Source organism: Saccopteryx leptura, chromosome 1 (genome assembly GCF_036850995.1).
Source record: "Saccopteryx leptura isolate mSacLep1 chromosome 1, mSacLep1_pri_phased_curated, whole genome shotgun sequence".
Lineage (NCBI taxonomy): Eukaryota > Metazoa > Chordata > Mammalia > Chiroptera > Emballonuridae > Saccopteryx > Saccopteryx leptura.
Window position 1 is genome coordinate 252,848,448 of NC_089503.1, and position 17,281 is coordinate 252,865,728.

Consider the following 17,281-nt stretch of genomic DNA (forward strand, 5'->3'; position numbering starts at 1 on the left):
CCAGTCACCCTGCTTTCACCTGACCCTTTATGATTTACTGCTCAAGGTACTGTCCCAGTGGGTCACCTCCCTTCTAAACTCTGAAATACCACAAAAACTATCCAATTTCCCAAAGACCATCAGAATCACTGAGTTAACTATCAAGTCTCTCTAGAAGCAAACAGATTATTTTCTAATCCTGTTTGATTCACAGGACCCCCTACTCTTACAGCTTTACAACAGAAATGCTCCTATCCCACCACTCAGCTATATCCCTGGCTTACTTCCTGTACCACACGGTTGCAATGCTCAAAGCAGGCCTCTAACCATGTCTCCCCCCTAGTTGGGGCTGCACTTTCCTCCACTTTGACCATCTGGAGTTCAGAGATGGACAAAACCAACCCCTTGTCTATCTATTCTCTATTCACCTATCAGCCTGCCTCACCCAGTCAGGGGCTTTCTACTTGTGTGGGACCAACACCTATATGTGTCTCCCTACTAATTGGACAGGAACCTGTACCCTTGTCTATCTCACCCCAAATATTAACCTAATCCCACCCCATGAGCCTCGTCCAATTCCTAGTACACTACCCGTCAATATAAGGACCAAACAGCTGTACAGGTAATCCCTCTTCTTGTTGCTTTAGGAATCTCTACAGAAGTAGGTCTAGGGGCAGGGGTACTATCTTATTACCATTCTTTCTCTGAAGACCTCCAAAGCTCCATGGAAGAAATTGCCTCCACCTTAGTAAAACTCCAAGATCAAATTGATTCCCTAGCTGCTGTCACGCTATAAAATTGCTGAGGACTTGATCTCTTGACAGCAGAAAAAGGAGGTATTTGTGTCTTTCTAGAAGAAGAGTGTTGCTTTTACCTTAACCAATTAGGGCTATTTAGAGACATGGAGACCAAATTAAAGGAAGGAGCCCAGCAAATTCATGAAATACAAACTGAATTGTGAAATCAGTGGTTTCGCACAAACTGGGTGTCTTGGCTATTGCCTTTCATTGGTCCACTCACTCTCCTATTTATTATTCTAGCTTTTGGACCCTGCCTCTTACATCTGTATACTAGTTTCTTACAAAACCGCATGCAGGCCTTCACCAATCATAAAATTGGAGAAATCTACCTAGCCCTACACACCAACCCTGAAACCTGCCCTCGAGAAACAAAAAAATCTGGACCCCTGTAAATACACCCCTACCCAGCAGGAAGCCATCACTGCACCCCTCTACTCCCCACTGAGAGTAATCCTTAGAGAGGCTATAACCCTTCACTATCATTACTCAGCAGGAAGAAGTTACATAAGATGATTACCTCTGTCCCCTTTCTCTTGAGCCTCTCTGGGAGTCATTTTCTTTCCTTTTTATGTAAATATATCAAATAGTCAGGAATCTTAGGTTTCATTTCTTTAACCCTGCTGGCACGAGTTTTGTTTCAGGGCTTGTGGCAGGTGACCAACCACAAAGGACTGTCCGATGTCACAATTCCGAGAAGACATGGACGGTTGAAACTGTTGACGATTGAAAATGCACCAACATCCATAATTAAGGGAAAGCACTTCTATGCCCACCCTTCCTACTTCCCTAACCTAACCCTTAAAACGTGGCATAAAAGTGTAGCCAGGGTTGCTCTCCCTTATGAGACAGCCCGGCAGGTTTTCTTTCATTAAAGCCTTAAAGCCTGTTACACTGGTCTTTTAGACTTCGATTGATTCTATCAGATCTCGCCTTGCCTCTCTGAATATCTGAGTAAGTCTCACCCCATAGGGCTGGTCAATCAAACCTCACCCACTGACCTAGTTCAGTGCCAAGTTCATCCAATTCCAACAGCTCATCTCTCCCGGGAGGAAACTAACAGGTCTCCACTCTACCTTGGAAGTGGCTGCTTCCCCACTCCTCCGCCCCTCCCTGTCCCTCCCGCCCTGGTACCTTCACTTTCCAGCTCCCGAGGCCCCGCCCCTTTTGCTAAGCACCACCTCAAACCCGGAAGCTAAAGTGCTTTCTCTCGTTGGGCACTGAGGGCTCTGTCTTCTTGCGTCCTCACTTTTGTCTGAGCTCAGTATTCAGCTGCGTCTGCAATCTTCCCGGCTTGGGTCGGCCCTGCCTCAGGTCCAGTGGTGAAGGCGGAGAGCTCGGCCTTGGGGAAGCCAGAGATCAGAGCGTGGCCGCTGCCGGGACCCCGCACTCGCCAGCACGTTACCTCAGAGCCCTGGCCGGCCCGCTTCGCCCGTGGCTTTTGCTCGTCTCCAACTCCCTGGAATTAGGCTGGGTCCAGTCCAGTGAGAGCAAAGTGAAGTGGAGAGCAACCCTTATACTTATAATTCCTCTCTAGACGCGTCCTTTGCTCTTTCCAGAGAGGAAAAGCACCCCTGCCTTTCCTGTCCCGGGGACGAGAGCCTCACCTGGTCGTCTCTGCGCTGATCTGTGGATTTCGGCGTGTTCGGTGAGCAAGGGGCTCCACTGCGTCCTCTATGTTGGTCAAATAAGTTTCTAAGATATGATTTTTATGTTTGCTCACTTATAGCTTGCATTGGGCACTGGGCAGCAACAGGTATATGTGGTCTGTGAAATTGCAGAATACCTTCCTGCGTAGTTAGCAGTGTTTTGCTAATGTTTGCTGGAGGAGCAGTTTTCGCGCCAGAAAGTTTTGAAGAAAGAGAAGAGGCAGAAGGAGAAGTCCTGTTTGCAGAGTGCGAACAGAGAATGAAAGTGTGCAGATGGGAACCAAAGGTGAGGGGCTTTTGTGAGCTCCGCTGAGACTGGTTTGGCCTTTGATTCTAGAAGGAACTGGAGAAGATTCTCCTGGGTGTGGAACCGGATAATGTGTCAGTGGCTTTGGGAGCCCTGAGCGAAAGGGAAGTGTGTTCCCTGTGTGTGTTGCTCGTTGGCTGGTGCGCGACTTTAGTAAAGAAATGGCCCACCATTTTTTGGTTCCACTGTTTCTTGACTGCCCAAATCCAATGGGAACCTGCATCTGCATGGCCACGATTGGGAGGACTACTGGCCATACAAGATATTATTTAATCTTGACGTTACCCTGCCTGTGGGCACCCGTTTGTTACATTATATCCAGATGCATACAAGTGAACTAATTATTTTATTTTATTTTTTTTATAAATAAATTTTTATTTTAATGGGGTGACATCAATAAATCAGGGTACATATATTCAAAGAAAACATTTCCAGGTTATCTTGTCATTTAGTTCTGTTGCATACCCATCACCCAAAGAGAGATCGTCCTCCGTCACCCTCTATCCAGTTTTCTTTGTACTCCCCCCCCTCCCCCTCCCCCTCTCCCTTCTCTCCTCCCCCCACCCCCTGTAACCACTCCACGCCTGTCCATGTCTCTTAGTCCAAGTGAACTAATTATTAAGTATATTTATAACCATCGTCACCAAATGCAGCTATCCATTGTAATCATTTGTGTGTAGATCTTTTTTGAATTTCACACATAAACTATGATCCTCTGCCAGTTTTAGCTGTTTTTTACCTTGTACCCTGTATTTCTTTAGTGCACTTTTCAGGTCCTCCATCCAGTTCATGTTGAATAGCATAGAATTTATATCCTTGCCTTGTTCCCGATCCCGGAGGGAATTACTCTACCATTTCACCATTAAATATGATGTTTATTATATGTTTGTAGATATTTTTTTTTCTAGTAAAACATGTTTCCTTCTAGTTCTGGTGGGTTAAATTGTTCTCACTAATAAATATTAATATAGACAGTCACTACTTTGTATCGAAGGGGATGAGTCATGTGACCTTTTTCTGTTAATAAGGTGAATTATATAAATTGACTCCATTTTTATAACATTTCATTTCTTTTTTTATTAAGTGAGAGATAGAGATGCAGACCAACAGACTCCTGCATAACCCCAGACCAGTAAGGGGTGATGTTCTGCCCATCTGCGGCCACTGCTCCATGGGAAAACTGAGCTATTTTAGTGCCTGTGGTGAGGCCTTGAAGCCATCCTCAGCAGTGGGTCCAACTGACTCTAACCATTGAGCCATGGCTGCTGGAAAGGAGAGGGGAGGGGCAAGGGGTAGAGAAGCAGGTGGTTGCTTCTCCTGTGTGCTGACTGAAGTTGACACATGGGGCTGACACTCTACAGCTGAGCCAATGGGCCAGGGCCTAATGATTCCATTTTTAACCACATTTTATTCTTAGGACAAAATGAATGTTGTTTGTGATTAATATATTTATTCTTCATTTGTTGACTGTAGTGATATTATATTATTTGCACTAATGTGTAAAAGATTTTTATTAATTGCACTTTTGTGCCTTTGGAAATACTTGAGAAAACAGTATTTCCACCCCTATAATGGAATATTAAAATTTTTACTTATTTGGTGAGCCAGCTGATAAAACAATTGAAACTTCTGTTTCCTTTGTGGGTGTGTTTTAAACTGCTGAGTTTTTTTCTTTAATGACTGGATATAATCAAGTGTTGTATTTATTTTAGATCAATGCTGAAAAGTTGTACTCTCTCTCTCAAAATTAATAAATTACTTGTACATTTCCATATCTCTATTATTTCTTTTTGCAGTCTTTTTGTAATGTGTAATGATGACTAATTCATAACTCCTTGTCAGTGCTCTGTTACTAAAGAAAATTGTTATGGGTTTCTTGACCTCAATAATTTTCAAAGGATGCATTGCTGGCTTTTCTGATTCTGTTTGTTGACAGAATGAATCAAAGTCCGAAAGACCAGTTTAACAGGCTTCAATGAAAGGAAACCTGCCGGCTGTCTCATATGGGAGAGCAGCCATGGCTACAGTGTTTAAGCCACTTTTAAGGGTAGGGATAGGGAAGTAAGAAAGGTAGTGGGGCATTTGCTGATTGGCTGTCACTATTGCTGGGTGCAGGGGTGCTTTTCACCAATTATGGATGTTGGTGCATTTTCAGTCAGCAGTTTCAACTTGTCCATGACTTCATCGGACATTCCTTTGTGGTTGGTCACCTGCCGCAGCCCTGAAACAAAACTCATGCTGGCAGGGTTAAAGAAATGAAACCTAAGATTCCTGACTATTTGATATATTTATATAAAAAGGAAAGAGAATGATTTCTAGAGAGGCTGAAGGGAAAGGGGACGAAGGTCATCATCTTCTGTAACTTCTTCCTGCTGAGTAGGGGTGGTGAAGGGTTATGGCCTCTCTAAGGATTACTCTCAGTGGGGGTTTATAGGATAGAGAGGTGCATGGATGACTTCATGCCAGGTAGGGGTGTATTTACAGGGTTTCAGATTTTTCTGTTTTATGAAGGCAGGTTTCGGTGTTGGTTTGTAGGGCTAAGTAGATTTCTCCAATTTTCTTATTGGCAAAGGCCTGCATGAGGTTCTGTAAAAAAATACTGAACAGACATAAGAGGCAGGGTCTAAAACAGGGGTCCCCAAACTTTTTACACAGGGGGCCAGTTCACTGTCTCTCAGACCGTTGCAGGGCCAGACTATAAAAAAAGACTATGAACAAATTCCTATGCTTCCTATGCACACTGCACATATCTTATTTTAAAGTAAAAAAACAAAACGGGAACAAATACAATATTTAAAATAAAGAACAAGTAAATTTAAATCAACAAACTGACCAGTATTTCAATGGGAACTATGCTCCTCTCACTGACCACCAATGAAAGAGGTACCCTTCCAGAAGTGCGGCGGGGGCCGGATAAATGGCCTCAGGGGGCTGCATGTGGCCCGCGGGCCATAGTTTGGGGACCCTTGTCTAAAAGCTAGAATAATAGTGTATTAGGAATTGGAAGAGGCTCATGGGGTGGGATTAGGTTGATATTTGGGGTGAGATAGATTAGGGTACAGGTTTCTGTCCAGTTAGTAGGGAGACACATATAGGTGTTGGTCCCACAGAAATAGAAAGCCCCTGATTGGGTGAGGCAGGCTGAGAGGTGAATAGAGAATAGAAGGACAATGGATTGGTTTTGTTTCCTGTTTCTGAGCTCAAGTTGGTCAGGGTGGAAGAAAGAGCCATCCCAATAAGTGGGGAGATATGAGTAGGTGATTGTTTTGAGCATTTTCAGGTAGTTGAAGCTGTTGTGGAAAGCCAGGAATAGAGTTGGTTCGTGGGATAGGAGTATTTATAAGATTGAGCCATACGGGTAGGGAGTTAGAAAATAATCCGTTTGCTTCTGGAGAGACTTGCTAGTTAACTCGATGGTTCTGATGGTCTTTGGGAAATTGGATAGTTTTTGTGGTATTTATTGCAAAGGTTAGAAGGGAGGTGACCCATTGGGACAGTACCTTGAGCAGTAAAGCAAAAAGGGGCAGGTGAAAGCAGGGGAGTATTAGGGTGACTGGTCCCCGAGCAGGAGGAATTTGGGGTTTTAATTTTTTTAAACTGGGAATAATAGGTTTGATATATAGCTTAGTTGCTCGGTTGGCAGCTGAAGTGGAATAATTCCGTATAAGAGTGTTGGCTCTCTTAAAGAAGGAATCCCCTTTTTGGGATTGGTATGAGAACTGTCCATAGAAGGTGGGTGTTGTTGTTTGGGATAGAAAGGACAGAGTAGGCTGAGGAGGACACATCCAGCAATTAACTGCATAGAAAGAATTAGCTTCAATTAAAAATCTTTGAGTGAGGTTAAGAGAGCGTTCTATATATGTGGCCTCTAGGAGAGAGGAGATGGGGCGGCATATGTGGCGCCCAGTAAGAGAGTAAGTAGAACTGGTGTTAGGAGATCAAGAACTGGGGGCATGGTGGTTGGGCTTAGGGGTGATTAAGAGGAAGAGAAGAAGAAATTGAAAAGCCGCTGGGTTTTTTTTGGAGAAACTTCAAGTAGAGAACCTTGCCAGGCCAAGTCCTGCATCCAGTTGAGCAGTCTGTCAATTTCACTGGAGTGAGACCTAAACCAGGAGAGGTCCTCAGAGGCCTGAAGAAGGAAGTAGAAGAATCTGGCAAGGTGGTAATTGGCAGTTGCCTGCTGTGAGTGCCTGCTGGACTGGGCGGTATGGCGGGATATGGCCTCTTGGAGGAGCATTATGAGATGGGCTGGTCTGGTTCTTCTTGGATAGGGGAACATGTGGAGATTTTGAGAGACAGAGGACCTGTGGGTGTGGAGATGTAGGTTTTAGGGGTATTGGTGGGATAAAGCTTAATGTGGGAGAGGTGAGTCCAGTGTGAGTCTCCTTCCACTTTGATGGCGGTAGGGGTGGACAGAATAACAGTATGGAGCCCTGTCCAGGTAGGCTGGAGAGGGGTTTTTTACTGTGTCCTCTTGTAGAACTGGTCCCCAGGGAGGATTGATAGGTCTGAGTCTGGTTGGAAAGGGCTGTGGAAGGAGCTTGTCAAGCTGGGAATAGTAGGTTTAGTATAGCTTTTTGCTCAGTTTGCAGCTGAGGTGGAATAATCTCCTATGAGAATGCTAGCCCTCTCAAAGAAGGTGGCCCCTTTCTGAATCTTGTACATAAGAGTGGTGTGAAGGAGATGAGTATTATTAAGTGGAATAGGGAGAGCTGAGTAAGCTGAAGATGACATGGACAGACATATTCAGCAGTTGGTTGCATAGGTGGAGTTAGTCTTGATTATGAGATTTTAAATAAGATTAAGAGAGCTTTCTAGATTAGAGGATTCCAAGAGGGGGAGGGTACGGGAGCAGAGTATGCCTTTAAGGGTAAGGAGATAAGAAAGAATAGAGCAAGCTGGAATCTCTATCCTGTCTGTTATCAGGGAGTAATCATAGTTCGCATGGCTCAGACTGACCTTAGTGGGCTCTAAGGGGGAGCAGGTGTATCTAGGTGATAATTCAGGTTGACTGGAAGGGTCACTTGTAGGCATGTGTGGAATTGGAGCTTCCATTTTCTTTAACCTGGAAACATGAAACAAAGGGGCCTTTCCCTGGAGTTTTGCCATTGTGGGGGTGGTGAGGAGAACCTTGGGATTCACTATGATGTATGGTAGAGGAAAATTTATAACAGAATTCAGCAAATCTGGCTGGTTGAGAAGCAGTAATAGAACCAACTCTGAGTATGGGAAGTAAAAGGAAAGAGAGACTCTGAATTTGGAGAGTAGGTCTCGGCCTAAAATAGGTATATAGGTGTGAAGCCAGTAGCCAAGGCCACCATCACAGCTGCCTGGCCCTTGCAGGTTCTCATTGGATTTGGACAGTTGGTAAAGAAACAACGGAGCCAAAAACTGATGGGCCATCATCTTTAATCCTAGCTTGCACCTCGCAGGCAAGTAAAAACACACACTGGGCTCCAAAACCCACTCATTCAGTGCTCACAAAGCTACTGACTTTATCCGAGTTTCCTAGAATCAAAGGTTTCTAGCTCACCAGACTTGTTCACCTCTGTTCCCCATCTCCTTCCTTCTCCCTGCACAAACTCGGCACAAACTGGCTTTTCCTTCAGCACTCTGCCATCTTGGCTGCTTCTCCTGGCCTCCTCCACGTGGCCTTTCTCTGCTCCCTGCTCTTTAATGCTAATCTCAGGAACCAAGAGAGCAAGCTTCTGTTCTGCCCCCATTTTATAGTGTAGAAATCATAACCTTTAATCCAATATACAAAATAGGGAAGTCTCTAACACAGTCACTTATCTGAGGCATGATGGGATTGCACCACCACACATCAAAAATGGTGGGAAAGGCTTAGTCCTAAAACCAAGCCCCAGGCTACAAGGACCCTGCCCCCAACACACATTAATATCACCTGGGTGACAGGCTTCCATGTGGGCAGTGCCATCTTTAACAAAGTGAGCATAATATATTTTATCTGCCCAACAATAGGAGGAGAAAAGAGTGTGCAAAGGAGACACCATGTATTAGTTAGAGAAGGCAGTGGATCTATGGCTAATAGGGAGGAAATAAGACCATCAACACCTACAACAGAGATCTTTAAGGGATGAGCAGGACCCGAATATTTAGGCAAGGCAGAGTAAGTGGCCCCTGTGTCTATAAGAAATGATATCAGCTTACCTGCTACTTGGATGGCTACCCTAGGCTCTTTGATAGTGGTAGGTAACAGGTGGCTGGGTAGGACTAGAAGAGACTGAACCATCTCTGAACCAGAGGAGCGAACCAGAGACTGAACCAGAGAAGTGAGAGGGCAGTCTACATTCCAGTGTCCCTTTTTCCCACAGTGAGGACAAGACTTTGGTGAGGGCTGAGGAGCCAGACAGGCTTTTGCCCAATGACTTTTCTTTCCACACTTGAAGCAGAACCCTTGTGGAGTTTTACAATGCCCTTAGGGGCATTGGAGACTTTAAGAGCAGCCGCCAAGAGCTGGTATTTTGCCTGATCTATTTTGGGCTGTCTGCCTTCTGTTCCTCTCAATTCCTTGCCTCTCCTGAGACCTTAAAAGCCATGCTCAGGAGATGTCATTGAGGAGTTTGACTAAGAGCAAAATTGGGAATCCAGTGTCTAAAGAAGCCTATTAGACTGAGGAAAGAAAGGATTTGATTTGCAGTGGTAGGTGGTTGGAGACTGCGGAGGGTTTGAGTTTGATTTAGGGTGAGACCTCAGGTGGTGGGGGTTAGGGCATGCCCAGATAGACTACGGACTGAGAGTGAAGTTGAGCCTTAGCAGAGAAGACATGATATCCCTTCATGGCAAGAAAGTTAAGAAGGGTGGCAGTGTGTCTCTTTGAGGCAGTCAGGGAGGGGCTGCAGAGGAGTAGGTCATCTACATCAGTGGTCCCCAACCTTTTTGGGCCACAGACCAGTTTAATGTCAGAAAATATTTTTATGAACCAGCCTTTAGGGTGGGACGGATAAATGTATCATGTGACCGAGACAAGCGTCAAGAGTGAGTCTTAGACAGATATAACGGGGAATCTGGTCATTTTTTAAAAATGAAACATCATTCAGACTTAAATATAAATAAAACAAAAATAATGTAAATTATTTATTCTTTCTCTGCGGACCAGTACCAAATGGCCCACAGACTGGTACCGGGGGTTGGGGACCACTGATCTACATATTGTAAGACAGTACTAGCTTTGAGATTGCATGCTGCTAAATCCTGAGCTAGTGCCTGCCCAAACAGGTGTGGGCTGTCTCTGAACCCCTGGGGTAAGGCAGTCCACATAAGTTGCTGGGCTGTATTAGTGTCCTGGTCAGTCCAAGTAAAGGCAAACAGAAAGTGTAAGAATGAGACCGAACTCGAACAGCAGGTGTGCAGGTTTTATTAGAGGAGAAAGACCTGCCAGGCACTTCTCCAGGAGAAGAGCACCGAAACAGACTGAGGCAAAAATTCATTAAGGTAGGGGAGAGCTTTGAGCAAATGTGCGTTGAGTCAGCAATTCTGGTACGCTCTCTTCTGCAGTTTTACAATTTTGGCTTCCTGGAATGCTTCTCCTTGGGGCAGTCAACCAGCTTCCTAGAACTGTTCTGCTTCAGGGGTGATAGTAAGTAAGCAAGGGTGGGGTCAGATAGACAAGTGGAACAGCAAAAGGGCAGTTGGAAGTTCTGGTGAATTCATGTATCTTTTCTCAACTCTGTGGTATGATAAAAGAAAAAAGAGGTGAGGAGAAGAAAAGGGTATGGGGTTTAGGAAGGATGTTTGTCTCAGACCGGCCATCTTCTGGAGCTACTTCCTGCTGTTATCCCTATTGGGGTCTCCTTCGTGAACCTCTCCCTGGGGCAGTTGGAATAAGGGTGTTTTTATAGGGTTCCAGATTTTTTTGTTTTGTGAGGGCAGGTTTCAGGGTTGGTGTGTAGGGTTGGGTAGATTTTTCCAATTTTCTGATTGGCAAAGGTCTACATGCAGTTCTGTAAGAAACTAGTGAACAAACCTAAGAGGCAGGGTTCAAAAGTTAGAAAAATAAATAAGAGAGGGTGTGGACCAATGAAAGGCAATAGTCAAGACACGCAGTTTTTGTGAAATTACTGACTCCATGTTTACAAATTTGCTGGGCTTCAGAGAGAGAGAGAGAGAGAAAGTAGGAATAAGACAGGGAAGTGTCCAGTCCCCCTGCCCCTAGACCTACTTCTATAGAGATTCCTAAAGCAACAAGAAGTGGGATTACTTGTTGTTGGGCAGATAAAATATATTATGCTCACTTTGTTAAAGATGGTGCTGCCCAGGTGATATTAATGTGTGTTGGGGGCAGGCTGTGAGCAGGCAGGATTCTTGTAGCCTAGGGCTTGGTTTTAGGACTACGCCTTTCCCACCCTTTTTGATGTGGGGTGGTGCAATCCCATTATGCCTCAGATAAGTGACTTTGTATCAGAGACTTACCTATTTTGTATATTGGATTAAAGGTTATGATTTTTACACTATAAAATGGGGGCAGACCGGGAGCTTGCTTGCTTGGTTCCTGAGATTAGCACTAGAGAGGAGAGCAGAGAGAGGCCACTTGGAGGAGGCCAGGAGAAGCAGCCAAGATGGCAGAGTGCTGAAGAAAAAGCCAGTTTGTGCAGTTTGTGCAAGGAGAAGGAAGGAGATGGGGAACAGAGGTGAATAAGACTGGTGAGGTTAGAAACCTTTGATCCTAGGAAAACTGGAATAAGTCAGTAGCTTTGTGAGCACTGAATGAGTGGGTTTTGGAGCCCAGTGTGTGTGTGCAAGCTAGGATTAAAGATGATGACCCACCAGTTTGTGGCCTTGTTGTTTCTTTACCGACTGTCCGAATCCAATGCGAACCTACATGGGCCAGGCTGCTGTGATGGTGACCTTGGATACTAGCTTTACATTTGGCATAGTCTGTGGCAGGATTTGGAGATTGGTATGGAGCCATCACCTTTGATGTTCATGGTAGAGGACTGGCTGCTGTTATGGTTCCCCATGGTTGTCCTTTTGGGGGCTGTAGGCTGGCTTACTTTTACAGCCATACTTGAGGAAACCAAGAGTTCTGTGGAAGAAGCTGCCTGGTCCTGCAAACCAAGAAGTGGAAGGAGCTGGAGCAAATGTGGGAGAAACAGATGCTTACCCAGGAGCTGGAGGAAGCAAGGGAGGGGGAGGCCTACCAGGTTTGAGAGATTCTCCTGGAAATGGAGCAGCTGCTGGAGGAGAATTCACAGGTTTGTGAGTTGCAGATTGCCCTGGACATTGTGGAGAGCCAGTAGCGGCGGGAGGCTGGGGCTGAGACAGGAGCTAGGGCTGCAAAGCCTATGGAGCAGAAGGCGGCAGCAGCCCAGGCTGGATTCTGGTAGCACAAGCTGGGGTTTTCAATTCATCTTTGGAGGATGAGGAGAATTGGGCCAGAGTTGCGACTTGCAGACTCCAGAAGGTAAAAGGTGGCAGCTGCGACTGGAGGATGAACGAACATCCCGGAAGCTAGGCTTGCATCACTGAGTGGCCTCTGGAATGGCAGGGAGTGCCTGCTAAGCCTGGGATGAGCTGCTGCTGCTCATTGCTTCTCTGGTTGTAAGTTTGGACAGCAAAGAGGGATCGTCCAGGCAGTTAGTATCCTGTCCTGGGTTTCAGCACCAGATGTAAGAATGAGGCGGCACTCGAACACCAGGTGTGCAGGCTTTATTAGAGGAGAAAGACCTGCCAGGCACTTCTCCAGGAGAAGGGCACTGAAACAGACTCTGAGGCAAAAATATAGTAAGGTAGGGGAGAGCTTTGAGCAAGTGTGCGTTGAGTCAGCAATCTGGTATGCTCCCTTCTGCAATTTTATGATTTTGGCTTCCTGGAACTCTTCTCCTTGGGGCGGTCGACCATCTTTCTAGAACTGTTCTGCTTCAGGGGCGATAGTAAGTAAGCAAGGGTGGGATCAGATAGACAAGTGGAACAAGAAAAGGGCAGTTGGAAGTTCTGGTGAATTCATGTATCTATCAGAAAGTAAGAGTCAGGGTGTAGGGGAATGGTAAAGAAGGCATTTTTGAGGTCTAGGACTGTGAAGTGAGTGGTGAAATGCCAGGGTCCAGACCCAGGGGGAATCCAGGGGTCCTACAGGAAGAGACAGCATTGGCACAAATCAAGTGAGAGAGCCGAATTCTTTTTTAGCATTCACTGCCAGGCATCTCTGCCAATGGCTAGTCTAGCTTTATTTTTATACACACACACTAAGTTACAATCACATGGTATTCAGAATACATTGATTAATAATTGTTTTTGTTTCACTATGGTTACATATCTCTAGGCAATAGTTAATTAATTCATTTCTATAAGCTATAAATCATATGGTAAGTCATTCTGAGTATAGTTATATAATAACTTGAACAGCAATAACAATATTGGTACAAACTTCTATTGTAAAAGGTCAGTACTGATTAAAAACTCTACCTTACCTAATGTCCTATTGTCTAGTCAAATTTTATTTATCTACTATATTCATACACTAGTTAAGTTCTAACTTTATTTTTCTCAGAGTGATCCACCACCTGCAGGTCAGGTTTGCAAAAAAAAAGGAAAGTTTCTCTACTCTACCACATGAAAAGGCTAGGGAGGTAAAGTAATGAATTAAGTGAAGGCTGAAAGGTGCTTCTGTGTATAGTTACTGTTTCCTAACTATTCATAAGTCACAATCTATTTTTTCTAACATGATTAATAGGAAGAAATTCTCCTACAAACTTAATCCTTTTCAAGGGATATCATAGCCATCCTCTTATGTCTATGAGCCCAGTTCAAGGGGCTTACAGGCTTTTCTGTGGAACTCACACCCTCTGTCTCATTTTCAAAGAAATTACTACGAATCTACAGGGAAAGCCCGGTGCTATTATCCCTGTGCCATAAGTGATAGCACGTACACGCAGAAAAGGGGGGATATAAGGCCAAATTAATTCAAAAAGTTAAAGGGGGAAGTATCGTTGTGCCTTTTCTCTGCTGTGACTTTGTCAACCAGCAGTCATTGATCGGCTTTCCGACATCTCCCCCTTTTTTATTTTTTAAATAAAGCTTTTGTATTTGCGCCGCTGTTTCCCAGAGACCATTGTTTAAGAGTCAGAATATGATTGGAAGGACAAGAAGAGCGAAAATTACCACAGCTATTATTATGCCTATATCAGTAGCCAAAGAGGTCAGGATTTGCATAGAAAACATACTTTTAATATTTTCAACAAATTGAACAGCTACTTCTGAGGCACAGACTAAAGAGCCTGAATGTCCTAAATTTTGTATCTGCTGATGTAATTCCTTCAAATCTAAACTAATATCACTATTATTCCATACACCTAATAAATGATTCTGTACATTATTCCATGCTATGATAGACTGATTGCATTCTAGAGGAGTCACGCATATCCGCTTGAATCCTGCATGGCATCTAAGAGTCATCCTAACCTTCATAGCTAACAGCTCATTTTCTATGTGAATAAAAGCTTCCTCTAAAGCATTCACTTTTATTTCTAACTTCCTATCTATAGTCTCCTGTACTGCTAAGGCAAGAGATATATTATAAGATAAACTATCTACATGTTTTGCAGTGTGAACTGATTGAGCTAAAGTGGTGGTGGAAGCAGCTACAGGTCCTATAATAGCAATAAGAGCAGTAATTCCCAAAATTAATTCTGCAATAAATCGCTTTCCTCGATGGCGAGCAAGTGCTTCAGAAGTAGCCTGTAATGCATGCAACCCTGGGTCATCATACCAAGGCTGAGACAGACTAACAGGTAATATCACATAAGGTGGCTGCTGCAAAATAAACATGGCTTGAGCTTTTGTGTCATAAGATAGACAGTTTGTTAAAACACAGTGAGCACAGGAAATGCTAAACGTAGAATTATAAGTACTAACAGAAAGATTACTGTCCATAATAGCAATCAAGAGTACATAAGGAGCCTGTACACAAGCCTGAGCAAAAATATTCTGAACAGGATAAGGGTGAGGCCTAACCATATATGCAGGTGCAGCAGCTGCAATTAGCTGCCAAAGCTTTGTTTGATATCTGGTGGTTGATTCATCCTGATAGGTCAGTTGTGCAGGTATCCATCCATTAGACTACCAACGAGTGATATTTTTATTTAAAGGATTATATGTATTTGTCCAATTGTAAACATCTTTTATTTCCTGTACTAATTTTCTATAATCATGTTCAAAATAAGGACCAGATCAATCTTGTACAGTGAAATTAACAGCACATGCAGTATAATTCATATAATTGGAATATGCACATTCTTGCCATGGGGGGAAACCAAGTCTATCTCCACAGACCACCAGTAAGGCTCTTGAGTTGCCTTATTTGGAGGAAAAGTTTACATGGGTGAAATCCCTTAGGGAGGCAATGTAACAGGATTATACTCATGGGGGTCAGGGCCTCCAGGCATTAAAATTGTGAGAGACCATAAGTCTCTTGTAATGTGTCCAGGTTTATTACTTTTAGGAGAGTCAGTCAAAATAGTCTTAAGTGTAGTAAGAAAACACCCAGAAATCTTGCAAGTATTATTAAACATAAAACATATAGGTACATTATCCGTTTTTTCATGGAATGAGAAATTTGAATTAGTTTTATGCATAATAAAAGAACTAGATCCTCCTAAAAACTTAGTATGATTATTAAATACAGGTATATCATCTCCTCCCCAAGTAACAGGCTTAACCAATGGTGGATTTGGAATATAAGCCCAATAAGATTTGTTTTGTCCAATAGCCTCAACAGTAAGTACCTGAATTGAAAGTACAGCTAGCATAGTAATAAACATAGTAGTAGGGTCATGATGTATATTTTGTTGGTCACAAATTAAATCAGCCCTCTCAGACAACATCTTCTACTGGTCCCAGGTTGGTGGGTTGACAGTTCGAGTAGAGTGAGCCAGCCATTTGACCAAGATAGGAAGGTTGTCTAGCTTTCTGTAGTGACAGTCGTTGCATCGCTCGAGTAACAGGATTATATGGGGAGTTCCTTGATGGCCTTTACTGGGAAGTCACCAGTGACATGGGTGGCACAGGAGTCCCCTCCGGGCTGGACATATAAGGAGGAGGATGGAGATAAGGAAGGGGCAGCGGCAGCAGTGGAGGTCTCTGATGAGACATGGAGAATCAGCCGGTCTAGGATTCAGAGAGGAGAGTCAGCGTCCTGTGGAAATACACAAGCATACCCTCTCCCCTGGGTTAGAATTACATCTGGCCCCTTCCATTGACCTGTTAATAAATTCTTCCACTTTGCCATTGGTTTAGGCTTATCCAGATCTGGATTCCAGTCTCTGAACATGCAAGTGTGACCTTAATAGTTTGAATTAAGATTGTTAATAACAAACAAAGTGTGATTTAAAAGCTGATGTGGGAAATTATATTTTAACTCACCTTCCTGTAGTTTTTTTTTTTTTTTTTTTGTATTTTTCCGAAGCCAGAAATGGGGAGTCAGACAGACTCCCGCATGCGCCCGACCAGGATCCACCTGGCACGCCCACCAGGGGCCGATGCTCTGCCTATCCAGGGCATCGCTCTGTTGCTATCAGAGCCACTTTAGCACCTGAGGCAGAGGCCACAGAGCCATCCTCAGTGCCCGGGCCAACTTTGCTCCAATGGAGCCTCGGCTGCCGGAGGGGAAGAGAGAGACAGAGAGGAAGGAGAGGGGGAGGGGTGGAGAAGCAGATGGGTGCTTCTCCTGTGTGCCCTGGCCGGGAATCGAACCCGGGACTCCTGCACACCAGACCAATGCTCTACCACTGAGCCAACCAGCCAGGGCCCTTCCTGTAGTTTTTCTTTTTTTTATTTCTCTGAAGCTGGAAATGGGGAGAGACAGTCAGAGACTCCCGCATGTGCCTGACCGGGATCCACCCGGCACGCCCACCAGGGGGCGACGCTCTGCCCACCAGGGGGCGATGCTCTGCCCCTCCGGGGCATCGCTCTTCGCGACCAGAGCCACTCTAGCGCCTGGGGCAGAGGCCAAGGAGCCATCCCCAGCGCCCGGGCCATCTTTGCTCCAATGGAGCCTCGCTGCGGGAGGGAAAGAGAGAGACAGAGAGGAAGGAGAGGGGGAGGGGTGGAGAAGCAGATGGGTGCTTCTCCTGTGTGCCCTGGCTGGGAATCGAACCCGGGACTTCTGCACGCCAGGCCGACGCTCTACCACTGAGCCAACCGGCCAGGGCCCCTGTAGTTTTTGAATCTGCATTTTCAGGGTCTGATGAGTCCTTTCTACTATACCTTGTCCCTGTGGATTGTAAGGGATGCCAGTAATATGTGAAATGTTAAAGTCAGACTTTAGCTGAAATGACCTTTTAAAGTCAGACTTTAGCTGAAATGACCTTTCTTTTCACTCTTGCTCAGATTTTGTTGAGGGGTTTGAGGGTTCTTAATTTGCCTACATAAATCTTTTCCGTATATCTGGAGCTATTTGGAAAAAGACAAAACAGTGTTATTAGCTGGATCAAACAAAAGAGGTTAAAAGTTTGCTGGAGAAACAGGTTCAGCATCTTCTGTAGGATTCCAGAGTCTCTCAGCTGTTAAATAATCCTGTATATGAGTATTCA

The 17,281-nt window shown here is 44.6% G+C and overlaps 1 protein-coding gene across 1 annotated transcript in view; it reads left to right on the forward strand.

Annotated features, from left to right (window-relative positions):
• Positions 1 to 1,976: 1,976 nt before the first annotated feature.
• Positions 1,977 to 17,281, forward strand: part of LOC136379542 (zinc finger protein 699-like) — a 56,050-nt gene continuing 40,745 nt past the window's right edge. The window contains exon 1 of the mRNA XM_066346924.1: positions 1,977 to 2,424. The gene's annotated coding sequence lies outside the window, so the exon portion shown is untranslated. The remainder of the gene's footprint in view (positions 2,425 to 17,281) is intronic.